General features: G+C 46.5%; 1 protein-coding gene across 1 annotated transcript in view; it reads left to right on the forward strand.

Annotated features, from left to right (window-relative positions):
- The first annotated feature begins 1,912 nt into the window (after positions 1 to 1,912).
- Positions 1,913 to 17,104, forward strand: part of RABGAP1L (RAB GTPase activating protein 1 like) — a 328,801-nt gene continuing 313,609 nt past the window's right edge. The window contains exon 1 of the mRNA XM_040406733.1: positions 1,913 to 2,112. The gene's annotated coding sequence lies outside the window, so the exon portion shown is untranslated. The remainder of the gene's footprint in view (positions 2,113 to 17,104) is intronic.

The raw sequence follows: 17,104 nt of genomic DNA on the forward strand, positions 1-17,104 counted from the left end.
GTCCCATAACACATTATGTATATACTATATACCTGTACACACTGCATTTATTATACCTCGTACCTCATATATCAGTACACTGCTGTATATACTATATACCTGTACACACTGCATCTATTATACCTCGTACCTCATATATCAGTACACTGCTGTATATACTATATACCTGTACACACTGCATCTATTATACCTTGTACCTCACATATCACTACACTGCTGTATATACTATATACCTGTACACACTGCATCTATTATACCTCGTACCTCACATATCACTACACTGCTGTATATACTATATACCTGTACACACTGCATCTATTATACCTCGTACCTCACATCAGTACACTGTTGTATATACTATATACCTGTACACACTGCATTTATTATACCTCGTACCTCAGATATCAGTACACTGCTGTATATACTATATACCTGTACACACTGCATTTATTATACCTCATATATAAGTACACTGCTGTATATACTATATACATGTACACACTGCATCTATTATACCTCGTACCTCAGATATCAGTACACTGCTGTATATACTATATACCTGTACACACTGCATTTATTATACCTCATATATAAGTACACTGCTGTATATACTATATACCTGTACACACTGCATTTATTATACCTCATATATAAGTACACTGCTGTATATACTATATACCTGTACACACTGCATTTATTATACCTCGTACCTCAGATATCAATACACTGCTGTATATACTATATACATGTACACACTGCATCTATTATACCTCGTACCTCTCCGGACAGCAAGGCCCCCTTCATGGCAGGGAGCAAGACTACCCCACTCCTACCAAAAGGGGAGGAACAGGGGGACAAAGCTGAAGCGTTTTATTCCGGTATTGAGACCCTATGACGGATCTCAATACCGGAAAAAAATTAACGACAGTGTGAAAGTAGCCTAAATCATGTGGTCATTTAACAAATTAAAAACCGCCACAAGCTTCGCTCTGCTGCAATTTCTGGCTGCGTCAGTGGCCGCATACTAAGGGCTCATGCACACGACCGCAAAACACGGGCCGCCCATAATAGAATTTGCGGACAAGAATAGGACATATTCTATTTTTTTTTTGCGGTGCCGCGGAACGGAGCAACAGTGAAGTGAATGGGTCTGCAACCGAGCCACAAAAACTGCTTGTGTGCACGAGGCCTAAGGCAGAGAGATATCTTGTAATCGCAGCAGAGGTTTTATAAGAACTGTTACCAAGGACCGCACCAATAAGTGGCACTTTTGGGTGGGGTTACCTGAGCCCCACCCCTCTGGGACTGTTGGCGAGTATGCCTATGGTCCCTTTCACCAAGACGACCCCCGCAGCGATCAATGGTGCACCGCTGAGGCCAGTGACAGCCTGCAGGGACGGATTTGTCAATTCTGGGTCCCCAAGCAAAGTCCCTTCTAGGGGTCCCTGTTACACCTCCAACCTCGCTGCGCCCCTCTCCCTGCTTAGCAGTGCAGCCTGGCCACTTCTTCACAGGCAGCATGTCCGCCCGGGCCGCAAGCAGGTGCGTGGTGGCAAAGTGGTCATGGGACAGTGAGCAGAAAGGAAGGCCATCCTATAGGTGTCATACTACCTTTATTATTTTGACAAATTTAATAATAATAAAAAAATATATATGTTTTTTTATTTTGTTTATGTTCACTGAAAGCAAGCAGAGAAAATGTTGCACCAGCCATATTGCTTGCTTTCCTCGTCTTAATGACATCGTCTGTCGGAGATTCTGAGAAGGGGGTGAGTTTTTAGGGTTTTTTTTTTGGCCCCAGAGCATCCACACCCCGCAGCCCACAGTGACGGAGCCGGCCGTGCGCGCCCCCGCCGCGTCCCTCCTGCGCGCCCCCGGCGGCTTCCTTCGCTGACGTCGTGGGGGCCGCGCCTCGTGCCTGCGCACACGGGAAGAACGAGAGAAAGAGTGGAAGGAGGGAGGGGGGAAACGTAGTAACTGCAAACGTGCTGCCGGTGGAGGGGGGGAGGGGTGGACGACCAGAACTGGACCGTTACTGGCTGGACCCATGAGCGGACGGCGAGCCTCCGTGGAGGGCAGATAAGGCGGCGGGACGCGAGCTGGCGGCTCCCGGTAAGAGAAGAGAGGGTCTCCGGTATAACGGTAACGTAAGCGGGGGTGGGCATTGGGCAGAGCCACGCCCTCTAGCGTCTGGAGGGTGCTATTACTGGGTGTCTTGGTGCAGTTCTCTCTCTGGTCCGCAGCTGGACCACCTGACCTGGGGTAGGTGCCCCCCTCCCTCCTCCTGTCATTGCCACTGTCACCAGTGTAACCCTAAGGCTCTTTCTTGCCACCCACCCCGGCAGAAGATTGGCGCTCCTGTCGCCCCAAACCCCCATTATATCATCACCTGGTTTAAGTTCCACAACTTTACTTTCCTCCTACAGAAGTGTCCCCGCCGGTCGCCATTCCGCGCCGTTCCACTGACAGCCGCTCTCTTGTGGCGTTATTATTAGGATTTTTTTTTTAAATCCGACCGTCCATTCGGGGGACCATTTTCCCAGGGTGGCGCTACGCCGCCGTCACCTAGCCTGCACAGAGGTCCATTCTGCTGCTCGCCACGTTGCCGGTCTCCTCGTGCCACACCAGGGCACTCCTGCCACGTGCCGGCGTGGGCCACAGGTCCCTAGAATTGGGTTGTGGACCCGGGTGGAGGAACTCTATGACGGCAGGAGTACAGAGATGTGCCACACGTCACCGCTGGCACGGACGAGGCTGTGATCGGGGGGATTAGGAATACTGCAGATGCCAGAGCAGCGTTGTTGTGTCTTCTGCCTACTGTGTTTTCTCCCTTCAGTCTATGCGGACGTGTTTTATCGTCTGAGATCTTGTTGCTTGTTTAGCACATTGTACGGATTATTTACCAAGTGTTTTATTTTAGTTATCAGCCTTGTATATGTGTGCGTTATGTAACAAAAAGTGGTATATATATATTCATATTTCTGTATTTTATATTTATATTTTTATATACTCGTATTTCTCTATTATATTATTTATATAGACTTATATTTTTATATATTTTTCTACTTATATTTCTGTATTTTATATTTATATTTTTAGATTAATATATGCTGATATTCTGTATTTTTATATTTATATACTTATATTTGTCTTTTATATTTATTTATATCTTTAATTATTTCAAAATTTTTTAGATTTAGCTGTGTTTTATCTTTATATTTTTATATTTATTTATTTAGCTTTGTTTTATATTTATTTATACATATTTGTTTATCTTTATATTTTTACTATATTTTTATTTTTATCTTTTATATTTATGTGTTCATACTATATAATACCGCCTAGTGTTGCATTCAGTAGTGCTAAAGTGATTTGTCAGGGAGCTTCTTGGACTTTTGACCAGTTCATTAGAACTTATCGCTCTGTGCAGTCACCCAGGACAAACAGTGCCGCAGTGGTTTGTCGTAGACGCCCGCGTTCAGTCAGATTTCTATACAGTACAGCACATATTAGTGTCTGTAGCATAACCCAACAACGTCGGGGTTTTCACAGTAGTGAGTGCAGTCACTTTGCACCAGGATTACTGATACAGGCAGTGGTGTGAGGCTTGTTGTAGCTCATGCCTCAGTGTCACACGAGAGCCCATGTAAACGCAGGTTACACCGATGCGCAGTATGGCCATATTACGATATATTGCACTAGCAGTAGGTCACCAGTATTGCATGCGCATTATGGATGCGTCATACTGATGAGCTGTCTCTAGAAAGGAAATTGAAATACGGATGCAATAGTGATGACATGGGACAAGTTGGATGACCCATAGCGGCTGAGTTCACACGGCATAACAGCTGCAGGTTTTTGGTTGCGCAGTCTGCACCGAAATACCACAGCAATGTAAACGACAATGCAGGCGAACGGTTTACAACACCCTATTCCCGGCAGTGTAAATTGCGTTCACACTGGGATGCGTTTTGTAATTTGCCGCAGAATGCGTGTGTATTCCTCGCCGACATACACACGAAAATGGAGACATGCAGTTTTTTTGCCGATGTCTTTTTTTTATTTTTTATTTCAGTTTTGTATATATATATATATTTTTTTAACTGGTAATAGCCGATTTGTGTGTAAAGGAATTCTTTGGGTAAATTCAGACAGCAAATTTGTTGCATACATTTCTACAGCTGATCAGCCGGGGTGCTGGGAGTCGGTCCGCTGCAGAAGTTACATCGATGACTTGGCGCGCATGCACAAAACCGTGTCCATATTGTGGTCCGTAAGCCACGGATACCTTCCATGTGCAATCTGCATTTTTCTCGCCCCCTCTCTAGAAATCTGCAACACAGGCCAGAATAAGACATGATGTATAATTTGCGGAACGGGCATTAAGTTGCAGAAATTCATGCCATGAATCTGCCACACATGAACATTCTCTAAGGGCTCATGCCCACGGCAGTTGCCCCGCCGTGGCCGTATTGCATACGGCGGGTGCGCAATACACGGGGCGCCGGCCGTGTGCATTCCGACCCATTCACTTGAGCGGGTCCACAAATCCGGAGAGGCGGTGCGGAACAGAAGCACTACAGAGTGCCTCCGTGGGTTCCGCTCCGTGCCTCCGCTCTGCAAAAAAGTAATGCATGCACTACTTTTTAGCGGTGCGGATCGCGGACCCCATTCAAGTGAATGGGTCCGCGATTCGCATGCGGCAGCCTCACTGTCATGCCCCTGCATTGCGTACCGCAATTTGGGGTCTGCAGCATGGGCACTGAGCGCTTAGGCTCGTGGGCATGAGCCCTAAGGGTAAGTCGGATACACCCGCCTGTTTCATTGGGACTATTGGACTCTCTCATGTGTTTAGAGGAATTCTGACTTGATGACGTAGGTGGCAGATGTCAGTGTAAGGGATCATGCACACAACTGTTGTTGTTTTGCGCTCCGCAAACCACGGATACCGGCCCTCTGCATTTTGCAGCCCCTAATAGAACAGTCCTATCCTTGTCCGTAACGCAGACAATAATAGGACATGTTGTAATTTTTGCGGCATGGACATACGGACATGAAATGCACACAGAGTTGTTTTTGTATTTTTTGCGGCCCTATTGAAGTGAATGGTTCCGCATACGGGCCAAAAAAACCCGGAATGGATACGGACAAAAAAAATACGTTTGTGTGCATGTGCCCTACAGAAGGATTCAACATGCTCGATCCTTTGCTGTCAAGATGGATAAGCCGTGGCCAGAGGAGTCTGGCAGCAGTTTACTTTTCCCTTTGAGAACACATGCATGCTCGGCCGAGTGGAGAATAGCTGTTTAAAGGCCCATTCACATGACTGGGGATGGGGGACTTGCATTTGTAAGAACAGTCTTTCCAGATAAATGCCCCACGTAACAGTGCCGCTGATCATCATGTAAATCAGGGATGCTCAACCTGTCACCCTCCAACTGTTGCGGAACGGAACAAACCGGACCAGTCACTGAAAACAATGTAAGTCAATGGTCCCAGTTCCGTTTTTTTTTCAAATCCTAAAAAAAACTGTTTTGTCACCCATTGACTTACATTGTTTTTAGTGATGGATCTGGTTTGTTCCATTTCAATTTAAGGGAGCATTCACACGACCGTAAGTGTTTTGCAGTCCGCAAATTGCGGATCCGAAAAACACGAATACCGGCCTTGTGCGTTCCGCATTTTGCGGACCGCACCTGGCCGGCGCTATATAGAGAATGCCTATTCTTGTCCGCAACCGCGGACAAGAATAGGACATGCTCTATCTTTTCTGCAGGGCCACGGAACGGAACACGGTGTGCTGTCCGCATCTTTTGCGGCCCCATTGAAATGAATGGGTCCGCACCCGTTCCGTTCCTGTGAATGCTCCCTAACACAACCACATTCCTGATTAAGTCACACTGAACCGTTTTGGTCCGGTTATGAGATCCTCTGCCGGATCTCAAAACCGTAAACCAAAACGCTGATGTGAAAGTAGCCTCAAAATTTAAAATCGGTTCCATTCATCTGAATGGGGCTTGCAGAAAGAGCCGTGTTTGGTCCTTGTGTCTGTTTTTTGCCCTCCGTGTGTCTTCCGTATTCGACTAACACCGCCAGGCTAAAAAATTAGTTTGCAGAGCATCCCCTACCAATGGTCCGTAAAAATCAATGACTGAACATGGATGCTATCCGTGTGGTGTCAGTGGTTTTTTCTAGGTTTTTTTCACTAGGGATCGACCGATTATCTATTCACACGTCCGTGAGTGTTTTGCGGATCCGGAAAACACGGACATCGGCGATGTGCGTTCCTCATTTTGCGGACCGCACATCGCTGGCACTTAATAGAAAATGCGTAATCTTGTCTGCAATTGCGGACAAGAATAGGACATGTTCTATTTTTTTCGGGAACGGAATTGCGGACCCGGAAGTGCGGATCCGCAATTCCGGATCCGGGCAGCACATCGTGCGGCCCCATAGAAATGAATGGGTCCGGAATTCCATTCCGCAAAACGCGTAACGGAATTGCGGACGTGGGAATGGGGCCTTACCGATATTATCGGCCGATATTCATGATTTATTAAAGTTATCGCTATCTAACTATGCCGATAATACGTCCAGCACGCTATCACAGAACATGAGCGTGCTGCTGTCAGTGCGCTCATGTTCCCTCAGCATCACAGAGGAGAAGAGGTCACTCCATCCCCCCCTGTGCCACGCTGCCAATGAGGAGGGGCGGGGGCACTGCGCCACTAATGATAAGTAATGTCTAATACAAAAATTGGAGGCGGTGCCCAGCCTATATGACAGGAAGCTGCGATCAGCGGCAGGTAACACCCCAGGTGCCGTACCTGAGGGGTTAACTACTGCCGCTGATCGCAGCTCCCTGTCAGAGGCAGGGTGCCGGCTATGTGATTCTACGCCGACACACCCGCCTCCTGTATTAAACGTTAATTATCATTGGTGGAGCAGTGCGCCCAACCCCCCAGAATTAAAATGATTGGTGGCGCAGTGCACCCCCCCCCCCTCAACCCCCCCAGTATTAAAGTCATTGGTGGCAGTGGCCACAGGGTCTCCTCCCCTCCCCTTCATTGGTGGTGCAGTGGCAGTTCCGATCGGAGCCCCAACAGTGTAATCATGGGTCCACTACTGAAGCCCTGGCTGCCATGCACAGGGCAGCAGGGAGAGTGTGAGATCCTAGTCACCCTGATAGAGCTCTGTTAGGTTGAATAGGACAAGGGATGAAAAGATCCCAGGTTCTAGCCCCTAAGGGGGGAAATAGTCATTAAATAAAAAGTAAAAAACCCCACAAATAGGCCTCATGCACACGACAGTATTTTTTCACGGTCCGCAAAACGGGGTTCCGTTGTTCCGTGATCCGTGTCCGTTTTTTTTTCCGTGTGTCTTCCTTGATTTTTGGAGGATCCACGGACATGAAATGTGAAAAAAAAAACGAAGTCAAGTTTGCATTGAAAATGATAGGAAAAACGGACACGGATCACGGACACGGATCACGGACGTGGATGACTATCTTGTGTGCATCCATGATTTTACACGGACCCATTGACTTGAATGGGTCCGTGAACCGTTGTCAGTGAACAAAATAGGACAGGTCATATTTTTTTTACGGACTGGAAAAACGGATCACGGACGCGGAAGCCAAACGGTGCATTTTCCGATTTTTCCACGGACCCATTGAAAGTCAATGGGTCCGCGAAAAAAAACTGAAAACGGAACAACGGCCGCGGATGCACACAACGGTCGTGTGTATGAGGCCATATTAAGTATAAATCACCCCTTTCCCAATTTTACATATAAAATAAATAAATAAACATATCACATATTGCCACGTCCAAAAAGTCCAAACTAGTAAAATCTATTTTAAAAAAATGTGGTGACTGCTTCAAAAATGAAAATGCACAGAATATCGGTATAAGTTATCGGCTATCGGCCTGAAAGTTCGCAGGTTATCGGTATCGGCTCTAAAAAATCAATATCGATCTATCCCTAGTTTTCACCGACCCACAGACTTCAATGGACGTGTTTAGTCTGAATAACAGATGAAAGCAGTGCATGTCTTCTCGGGTTTTCCAGGGACCCATGGTCAGCGGTGAATAAGCACATTAAAACCAATGGGTGCGTGTGCAGAACATGGACAGCACATGTCTGTGATTCACAAAAGTGTGAAAGATTCCTAAGGTGTATGGAGAGCTTTCAACACATAATGAGGTTTTTCTGCACTTTTGCTTTTTTTGCAATATTTTTTGCAGCCTTTTTGCAGTAAAACTCTAATTCTGAATGTTAAAGGGGTTTTGGGTTCACAGCTGAACCCAGACATAAGCTCCCCTTCATTTCTTTAACATGTAGGATAGGCGCATCCTTGCTCCGATGCTTCCCTTGTCCTGCGCTGCGTTGCACAGGGCAAGGCCTGTTTATTGTGAGCCGGTGATGTACCGGGGTTCACATCAGTATGCTAGGCCAAGACTTCTGCCTAGCAGGGAACCCGGTGACATCACCGGAGCGTATAGCGCTGTTCTGGGCGGTATTAAAGGTGGGTATCACTAGTACTCGCCTCTACAACCTGCCTAGAAAAGCGCTATACATGCCCACTTGAGCCGGTGACGTCACTGGACTCCGTCACCGGCTCATAATAAGCAGGCCTTGCCCTGTGCGATGCATCAGAGCAAGGAAATGCTCTGATACTCCTATCCTACATGCTAAGGGCTCATGCACACCAACATATTTTTTGTCTGTATCCCTTCCGTTCCTTTTATTTTGCAGGCCTGTATGTGCAACCATTCAGTTCAATGGGGCTGCAAAAAAACTGCAAATGACTCCATGTGCATTCCATGTCCGTTCCGCCAAAAAAAAATATAGCACATGTCCTATTATTGTCTACATTACACACAAGGATAGGACTGTTCTATTAGGGGCCAGCTGTTCCGTTCCGCAAAATGCGGAATGAACACGGCTGGTACCGTGGGTCAGTAAAAAAAAATCACGGAGACATGCACTACTTTGATCCGTGATGCGGACCATGCACGCTCATAGGAGTCTATGGGTCCGTGAAAATCACTGACACCATGGATGGCATCCGCGGTGCCTCCGTTTGTCACTGAAGGCTGATAGGAGTTTCTTTTGAAATAAATTTTCAGCTGAGCAACGTCAGTGAATTACAGATGACACATGGATGGTAAAAATGGACACACGGACCAGCCATGGATCCTTCACGAACGTGTGCCGACGTCAAATTGTGGTCCGCAATGCACAGGCACCGACCATAGGGCCGCCGCATGCGGACGAGGACCCATTCACTTGAATGTGGTCCGCGATCCGCATCCGACGGTCCGCACCTCAAAAAGAGGTGCATGCACTACTTTTTTTGCTGTGCGGAGACATGGACACATGGGGTTCTGTTCCTCTGTTCCGCACCGACTTTCCAGTGAATGGGTCCACATCTGTAATGCGGGGTGCACACGGCCGGTGCCCGTGTATTGCGGACCCGCTGTCTGCACTTGCATGCTCCACATTACCTCTTCTCATCTTTACAGAATGACACTGCAGTCATCTTCTGCAAAACATAAAGTGAAAGGAAGGTGCGGCCACACCGTCAAGTTTCCTGATGCAGTATTTGAAGGCAAAATCAGGAGTGGATCATAAAAGGAGAGAAAGTATAAAAGACAGATCACTTTTCTTTTTTTTTTTTTTTTTTATAAATCTTTTTCAGGTTTTAGATTTAAATACTGCATAAAAAAAAACTGAACATGTAGCTGTACCCATAGGTCTCATGTAACTTTTTATTTTTTTATTTTTATGATCCTGTATGGTTTAACTTATTAAGGCCTCATTCACATCTCCGTTTGTGGTTCCGGCAAAGAGCGGATCCTTTATTTCGCCCGCCGGATCCCCATTGATTGCAAAGGGGTACGGCGGTGATCCAGCCAATATCTGGGAAAAAATGCTGGGTCTAGGTCGGAAGAAAAACATTGCATGCAGCGGTTTATGTCCAGCTGAAACACAGCATTTTTGCCAGAAGTTGGCCTGATAACGGCCGTACGCCATTGCAATCAATGGGGATCCGGCGGTGAAATAGAAGATCCTTTAGGCTTCTCTATGCTAGAACAGCCTGCCGGATCCTCAAACAGAGATGTGACCGAGGCCTATCTTGGTTAATAACGAAAAAACTAGCTGGACTTTGCTTACATGGCAGCAGCGGTGATATGCCCATATACCTCACGTGACCTTTGCAACCAAACACTGGCGGGCTTGTGCCATGTACCACTGAGGCCAATGATTGGCTGCAGTGGTCACCGCGTGCCTGCACGTTGTCCTCTCCATTTAGTTCCATAGCTAGGAGACCGACTTGCATCAACAACCCCTTTAAGAACCTGTAGATGCTTTGTGTGTCACTGTGTAGTGTGAAGCAGACGAGTCAACTGCGCATGCGTCGGCTCCCTGCGCACCACGCTGGCACCGGGAAAACAGACGGCGCATGCGCAGTTGACTCATCGAAGCCAGTGCAAGTAGTCTGCACTGGCGCAGACTACAGTGTCCACTGCGCCTGCGCGAGACTACGGCGCTGAGAAGAAAGGACGTCAGGGCAAGTGGAGTGAATAAGTTAAGTGGTAGGCGGTGCTGGGCTCCGGATCGATGGGCGCGGCTGGGCTCCAACATATCGTGGGACAACCCCTTGGGCTCCTGACAGAGGTGATTTACATATCAATAAGATCGATTTTTATAAGAATCTAACACACACAGAGCAGTAACCGTGGGATCATTTCAAACACGGCAAGGAGACTGATGGGCACATATAAATATCGCTATATCGTTAATCCTGGTGACAGAATCCTTTTAATGTGTCTAAAGGATTCGCAAAATGGGTCCTCATCTGTTCCGCAATATTGCGGAACAGGTGCGGACCCATTCATTTTCAATGGGGCCGGAATGTGCTGTCCGCATCCGCATTTCCGTTCTGCAAAAAAAAATAAAAAAATAGAACATGTCCTATTCTTGTCTGCAGTTGTGGACAAGAAAAGGCATTTTCTATGAGAGTGCCGGCGATGTGCGGTCTGCAAAATGTGGAAGGCACATTGCTGGTGTCCATGTTTTGCGGATCCGCAAAACACATACGGACGTGTGAATGGACCCTTAATGTGGCATTATTCATTGAGCAGTTGAGGAATGAGCCCCTTCAAGGGGTTTTCTGAGACTTTACTACTTATGAGCTATCCACTGGATAGGTCATCAGTATCTGATTGGTGGGGGTCCAACACCCGGGACCCCTGCCGATCAGCTGTTTGAGAAGGCAATAGCGCCGCAGCTTTTCCTAGGCCAGTGACAACACGTTCATCTGTCACATGGCTGAGGCCAGGGGTCGGCAACCTTCGGCACTCCAGCTGGTGTGAAACTACAACTCCCAGCATGCACACATGATTGGCTGTTCTTCTATCTCACATAGAAGTAAATGGAGCATGCTGGGAGTTGTAGTTTCAGAACCGCTGGAGTGCCGGAGGTTGCTGATCCCTGGCCATAGAAGTGAATAGGGCAGAGGGTGATACCAAGCACAGCCGGTATACAATGTACAGGGCTGTGCCTGGTGAGCTGAGAGGTGGCTTCTCAAACAGCTGATCGGCACGAGTCCTGGGTTTCAGTCCGCCACCGATCAGATACTAAAATGTCAAAAAAAAACTTTTAATGACCCAAAAATGAAGGACTGTTTCACACGTCAGTGAATCCCGGACGTGTGCTGTCTCTGTTCTCCTCAGACTGCACATGTACCCATAGATTTTAATGTGTTTATTCATACACCAGTGATTTTTCCACTGACTGCAAGCGGTGGTATAACCACAGAGACGTACACCGCTTTGGTCTGTTATGCGGGCCAAACACGCCTATTAAAGTCTATGGCTCTGTGAAAACCAGTGACACATCACAGATGGCATCCGTGTTCTGTTGGTTATTTTCTCAGACCATTGCTAGGAGATGCCCTGGAAAATAACACACAGAGAGCAAAGAATGGACCAAACACGGACCCTTCACAGACGAGACATGGACACGAGAAAGAGGCCTGACAAGTCCCGTCTCCTTTCCTCAAACAGAACTGTCCCCTTCTTGGCTCCTAGATGATACTGGCGGCCAGTGCTTGGTAGGAATGTCATTTTGATAGTGACAGTTTTCCAAACCTCCCCACATTCATTGCTCTAATTGCTCTGCTAGATTCTCTTGAAGCCGACCGCTCTGGGGGCGTGTCTCCTCTGCTGCAGCTCTCTCCCCATCTCAGCTCAGTGGGCCTGTCTTTTCTGTTGCATCTTCTCTTTCTATCATGGCTCAGGGGGCGTGTTCTTTTTGCTGCAGCTCTCTCCCTATCACAGCTCAGGGGGTGTGATCTTTTTGCTGCAGCTCTCTCCCTATCACAGCTCAGGGGGTGTGTGTTCTTTTTGCTGCAGCTCCCTCCCTGTCACAGCTCAGGGTGTGTGTGTTCTTTTTGCTGCAGCTCCCTCCCTGTCACAGCTCAGGGGGCATGTTCTTTTTGCTGCAGCTGTCTCCTTGTCACAGCTCAGGGGTTGTGATCTTTTTGCTGCAGCTCCCTCCCTGTCACAGCTCAGGGGGTGTGATCTTTTTGCTGCAGCTCCCTCCCTGTCACAGCTCAGGGGGTGTGATCTTTTTGCTGCAGCTCCCTCCCTGTCACAGCTCAGGGGGTGTGATCTTTTTGCTGCAGCTCCCTCCCTGTCACAGCTCAGGGGGTGTGATCTTTTTGCTGCAGCTCTCTCCCTATCACAGCTCAGGGGGTGTGATCTTTTTGCTGCAGCTCCCTCCCTGTCACAGCTCAGGGGGTGTGATCTTTTTGCTGCAGCTCCCTCCCTGTCACAGCTCAGGGGGTGTGATCTTTTTGCTGCAGCTCTCTCCCTATCACAGCTCAGGGGGTGTGATCTTTTTGCTGCAGCTGTCTCTTTGTCACAGGTCGGAGGGCGTGCCCTTTCTGTTAGAGCTTCTTCCTGTAACTGTCACAACTTCTAACAGTAGATACGGCTGGTGACAGTTGAAGGATAGAACTGAGCATGTGTCCACCTCAGCGATGTTAAAAAGGACCTTTCACTTGTAAAAACAATGGTAACTGAGTATGCTGACATATAGAGCGGCGCCCGGGGATCTCACTGCACTTACTATTGTCCCCGGGCGCCGCCCCGTTCTCCCGTTATAGGCTCCGGTACCTTTGCTCTGTAAGTTATAGTAGGCGGTGTCTTCCCTTGTCCTGTGGGCGTCTCCTTCTCCTAGGCTGCAGCGCTGGCCAATTGCAGTGCACAGCTCACAGCCTGGGAGGTTTTTTTCTCCCAGGCTGTGAGTTGTGCGCTGCAATTGGCCAGCGCTGCAGCCTAGGAGAAGGAGACGCCCACAGGACAAGGGCAGACTCCGCCTACTATAACCAAGTCCCCGAACATACCTGAGGACATAACTGAGAGGCGCCCCCGGGGATAATAGTAAGTGCAGTGAGATCCCCGGGCGCCGCTCTACTTGTCTGTATACTTAGTTCACATTGTTTTTACAAGTGAAAGGTCCTCTTTAAGGAAGATGACAGAGAAATAAGAAAAAGAACAAACAGCAGGTGGCGCTATACAGATGGATTTTATTGAATAATTCAGTGGCTGTACAAAATTTTTATTTACACGCAATTACAAACTTGTTCAGATCCAGATGCTGGTTTAAAAATTGTATAATATTTTTTGTGGTACTATCCCTTTAAAGGGGTTATCCCATGACTAATGTAAACAATGAAAATCAGACAATCTCTTTCTAACAAAGCTAGAACCAGCCCTGTACCTCACATGGATCCAGAGATCTCCACATTCATTGCTCTGCTATATTTATATCAAGCTGACAGCTCAAGGGGAGTGTCTTTCCTGCTGCAGCTCAGGGGGCGTGTCTCAGCTCTCCCTATCACAGCTCAGGGGGCGTGTCTCATCTCTACCTATCACAGCTCAGGAGGCAGTTGAAGGATGAAACTGAGCATGTGCGGCCTTCTCAGTGAGCTGGACAAAGAAATAAGAAAAATAACAAACAGCAGATGGCGCTATACAGATACATTTTATTGAATAGCTCAGTGGCTATACAAAAATTTTAATTACATGCAATTATAAAAGAATTCAGATCCAGGTGCTGGTTTGAAAACTGTAGGATATTTTTTGTGGGATAACTCCTTTAAGCAATGTCATTTAAAGGGGCATCTGCATGGTTGAGATGGAAGATGGCGAACTCGGTATAACTAGTGGTTATATAGTGGGTAGCACAGGCTGCTGCCTTCACAACATCATATTCCAGTGGTATCATTACTGTTGTGGAGAGATTCAGCGCTGCTTATCGGAACAAAGGCGCTCGTGTTTCCTGCCATTGTTCGGAGTGTAGAGAAGTCCGTAGTGAGGGATATACGGCACCCCCACTTCTGACAACTGGACGCTCTCATCAGGTTCCGACAACTATGGTTTTTCTACTGAGCAAAAAAGGAAAATTATCAAAAACTCAAAATGAATATTTCTAGCAGAGCCGTCCAAATCTAGGAACCGCTCATCTCATTAATAACTCCCATGTTAAGAAAGGGCCTCACGTGCAGTTTATTTAAAGTTTTTTTTTTATACAGCTGAGCTGTCACTCTTAGGGCGTCACATCCATTAGCAGATTTCTTAAAGGGCATCTGTCAGCAGATTTGTACCTATGAATATGGCTGACCTGTTACATGTGCGCTTGGCAGCTGAAGACATCTGTGTTGGTCCCATGTTCATATGTGCCCACATTGCTAAGAGGAATTATGTTTTAATACATGCAAATGAGCAACGGGGGCTTTACTGTTACACCTAGAGGCTCTGCTCTCTCTGCACTTGTCGCGCCCTCTCCAGTTTGATTGATAGAACCATGTGTGATGACGTTTACACTGCCTGTTCCTGACAAAGTGCAGAGGACGCAGCAGTTGCAGAGAGAGCAGAACCTCTAGGTGTAATGGTAACGCCCCCGTTGCTCCTAGAGGCTCATTTGCATATACTAAAACCTAATTTTTCTCAGCAATGCGGGCACATATGAACATGAGACCAACACAGATGTCTTCAGCTGCCAAGTAAGGTTATGCACATGGAGTATGTAGCAGGTGTCACTAAGATCTGCAGATGATCACATTTCCAAACACCTGAAAATCCACGTGAACGCCGTGTGCATATACCAGTGCCTTACCAAACTGAAAAAAACTATGTGAACAGAGCCTAAGGCTAGGGCTCCACAGCGATACAGTCACTTGTCCTGTAATTTGCTGTAAAATCACAGTCGAATTAGTTGCTGTGAGCGATGTAAGCACATTGGGGCACATTTATCAAGCTTGTCTGTTTTTAGCCATAAAATTAGGTGTATTTCATTCGTCTGCCTTTTGCCGAGTATTTATTAAGGCCTAGTTCACACTTCAGTGTTTGGTCAGTGATTTATATCCGTGATTTTCAGCCCAAACAAGGTGTAGGTCCAAAACACAGTACAAGTGCAGATCTTTCAATTCTACCTTATCAATGGAGGCTCCATTCCTGGTCTTAGTTTGGAAATCACTGGTGATGAATTTGACTCATCGTATTGTTATGAGTCTGCCCTCTGGTGGTTGTTTTTCAGTTTGACAGGTTCATATTCACTTAAACTGGTCTAATTTATTTGTGCATGAAAAACTCAGACTTTTAATGCAAAAAAACTTTGCACTTCACCACTGAAAACACATGAAGAAAAGTACACCAGACCTGGGGCGGGGTAAAAATTTGACTGTTGCAAAAAAAAAAAAGCGCACCTAAATAAACAGGTCGCAAAAAAGTTAGAAAACCTCCGACTTAATCTAAAAAGTTAAACTAGCTGAATAAGGCACAGAAGCCTCCAAATCAGGCGCAATTTCAGTAGTAAACGCTACTAAAAAATTAAGACTTCTAACTATATCAGGCTAAAAACAAGTGCGATATATACCATAGATACTGTTGTGCCAGCACTTGGCAGGTGGAAGTGAGCGCCAAGCATACAATATGCTAGAGCTGGCAGAGAGTAGTAACTGCTCAGTACCAACAGCCAATGGCTGCACAGCACTGACTTAGCGGGGGCGGGGTTCTGAGAAAGGCTGCTGCCGCCTAGGATGCATGCAGCTGCGGTTGTCTCTCCTGTTTTCCATGGACCTCTAGGGGTCATTCATACGTGCTAGAAATTGAATGACTGTCTCAAATATTCTACAAAAAACCTGACAAGTATGAATTTACCCCGTTAGATAAAAAGTAGATATAGGACTTTGAGGTTTTATATTTTCTGCGGCTTCTTGGTTGTTTTGGAGGGAAATGCTCTTCAGCTGAACCTCTATTGTTCTGTCACCACTTCACCGAAGCTTCCTCTTTCCTGCCGTTGATTTCCAGGCTTTATAAATAGTTTTCCTTCAGATCCTCCGTCTTACTACTTCTGTGCTCCTGGACGTTGTGTGGCGGCTTTCTTTCCCCATGATGCAGAAGCTGTGGAGGCCTCTGTTATGTAACCGCTGGCATCTTCTTTTTTTTTTTTTTTTTTTAGGCCTCTGTTTAGAGGAAAAGTTTAAAACAGTTGGAAATGTTTAGTCATTCTGCGCCTGGTTCTTTCTCTCATCTGAAGAGTAGGAGGAAAGTAAGGGGACTTCTTTTACTTCTGTCATAATTCTGGGCATTCCCCACCATCTTAAACCAGTAATTTTAGGCATGAAACCCTCACACCCTCGAGTATCTGAATTTCCATTCCATATACAGTACAGACCAAAAGTTTGGACACACCTTCTCATTCAAAGAGTTTTCTTTATTTTCATTACTATGAAAATTGTAGATTCACACTGAAGGCATCAAAACTATGAATTAACACATGTGGAATTATATACATAACAAACAAGTGTGAAACAACTGAAAATGTCATATTCTAGGTTCTTCAAAGTAGCCACCTTTTGCTTTGATTACTGCTTTGCACACTCTTGGCATTCTCTTGATGAGCTTCAAGAGGTAGTCCACTGAAATGGTTTTCACTTCACAGGTGTGCCCTGTCATGTTTAATAAGTGGGATTTCTTGCCTTATAAATGGGGTTGGGACCATCAGTGGCGTTGAGGAGAAGTCAGGT

This window comes from Bufo bufo, chromosome 9 (assembly GCF_905171765.1).
Source record: "Bufo bufo chromosome 9, aBufBuf1.1, whole genome shotgun sequence".
Lineage (NCBI taxonomy): Eukaryota > Metazoa > Chordata > Amphibia > Anura > Bufonidae > Bufo > Bufo bufo.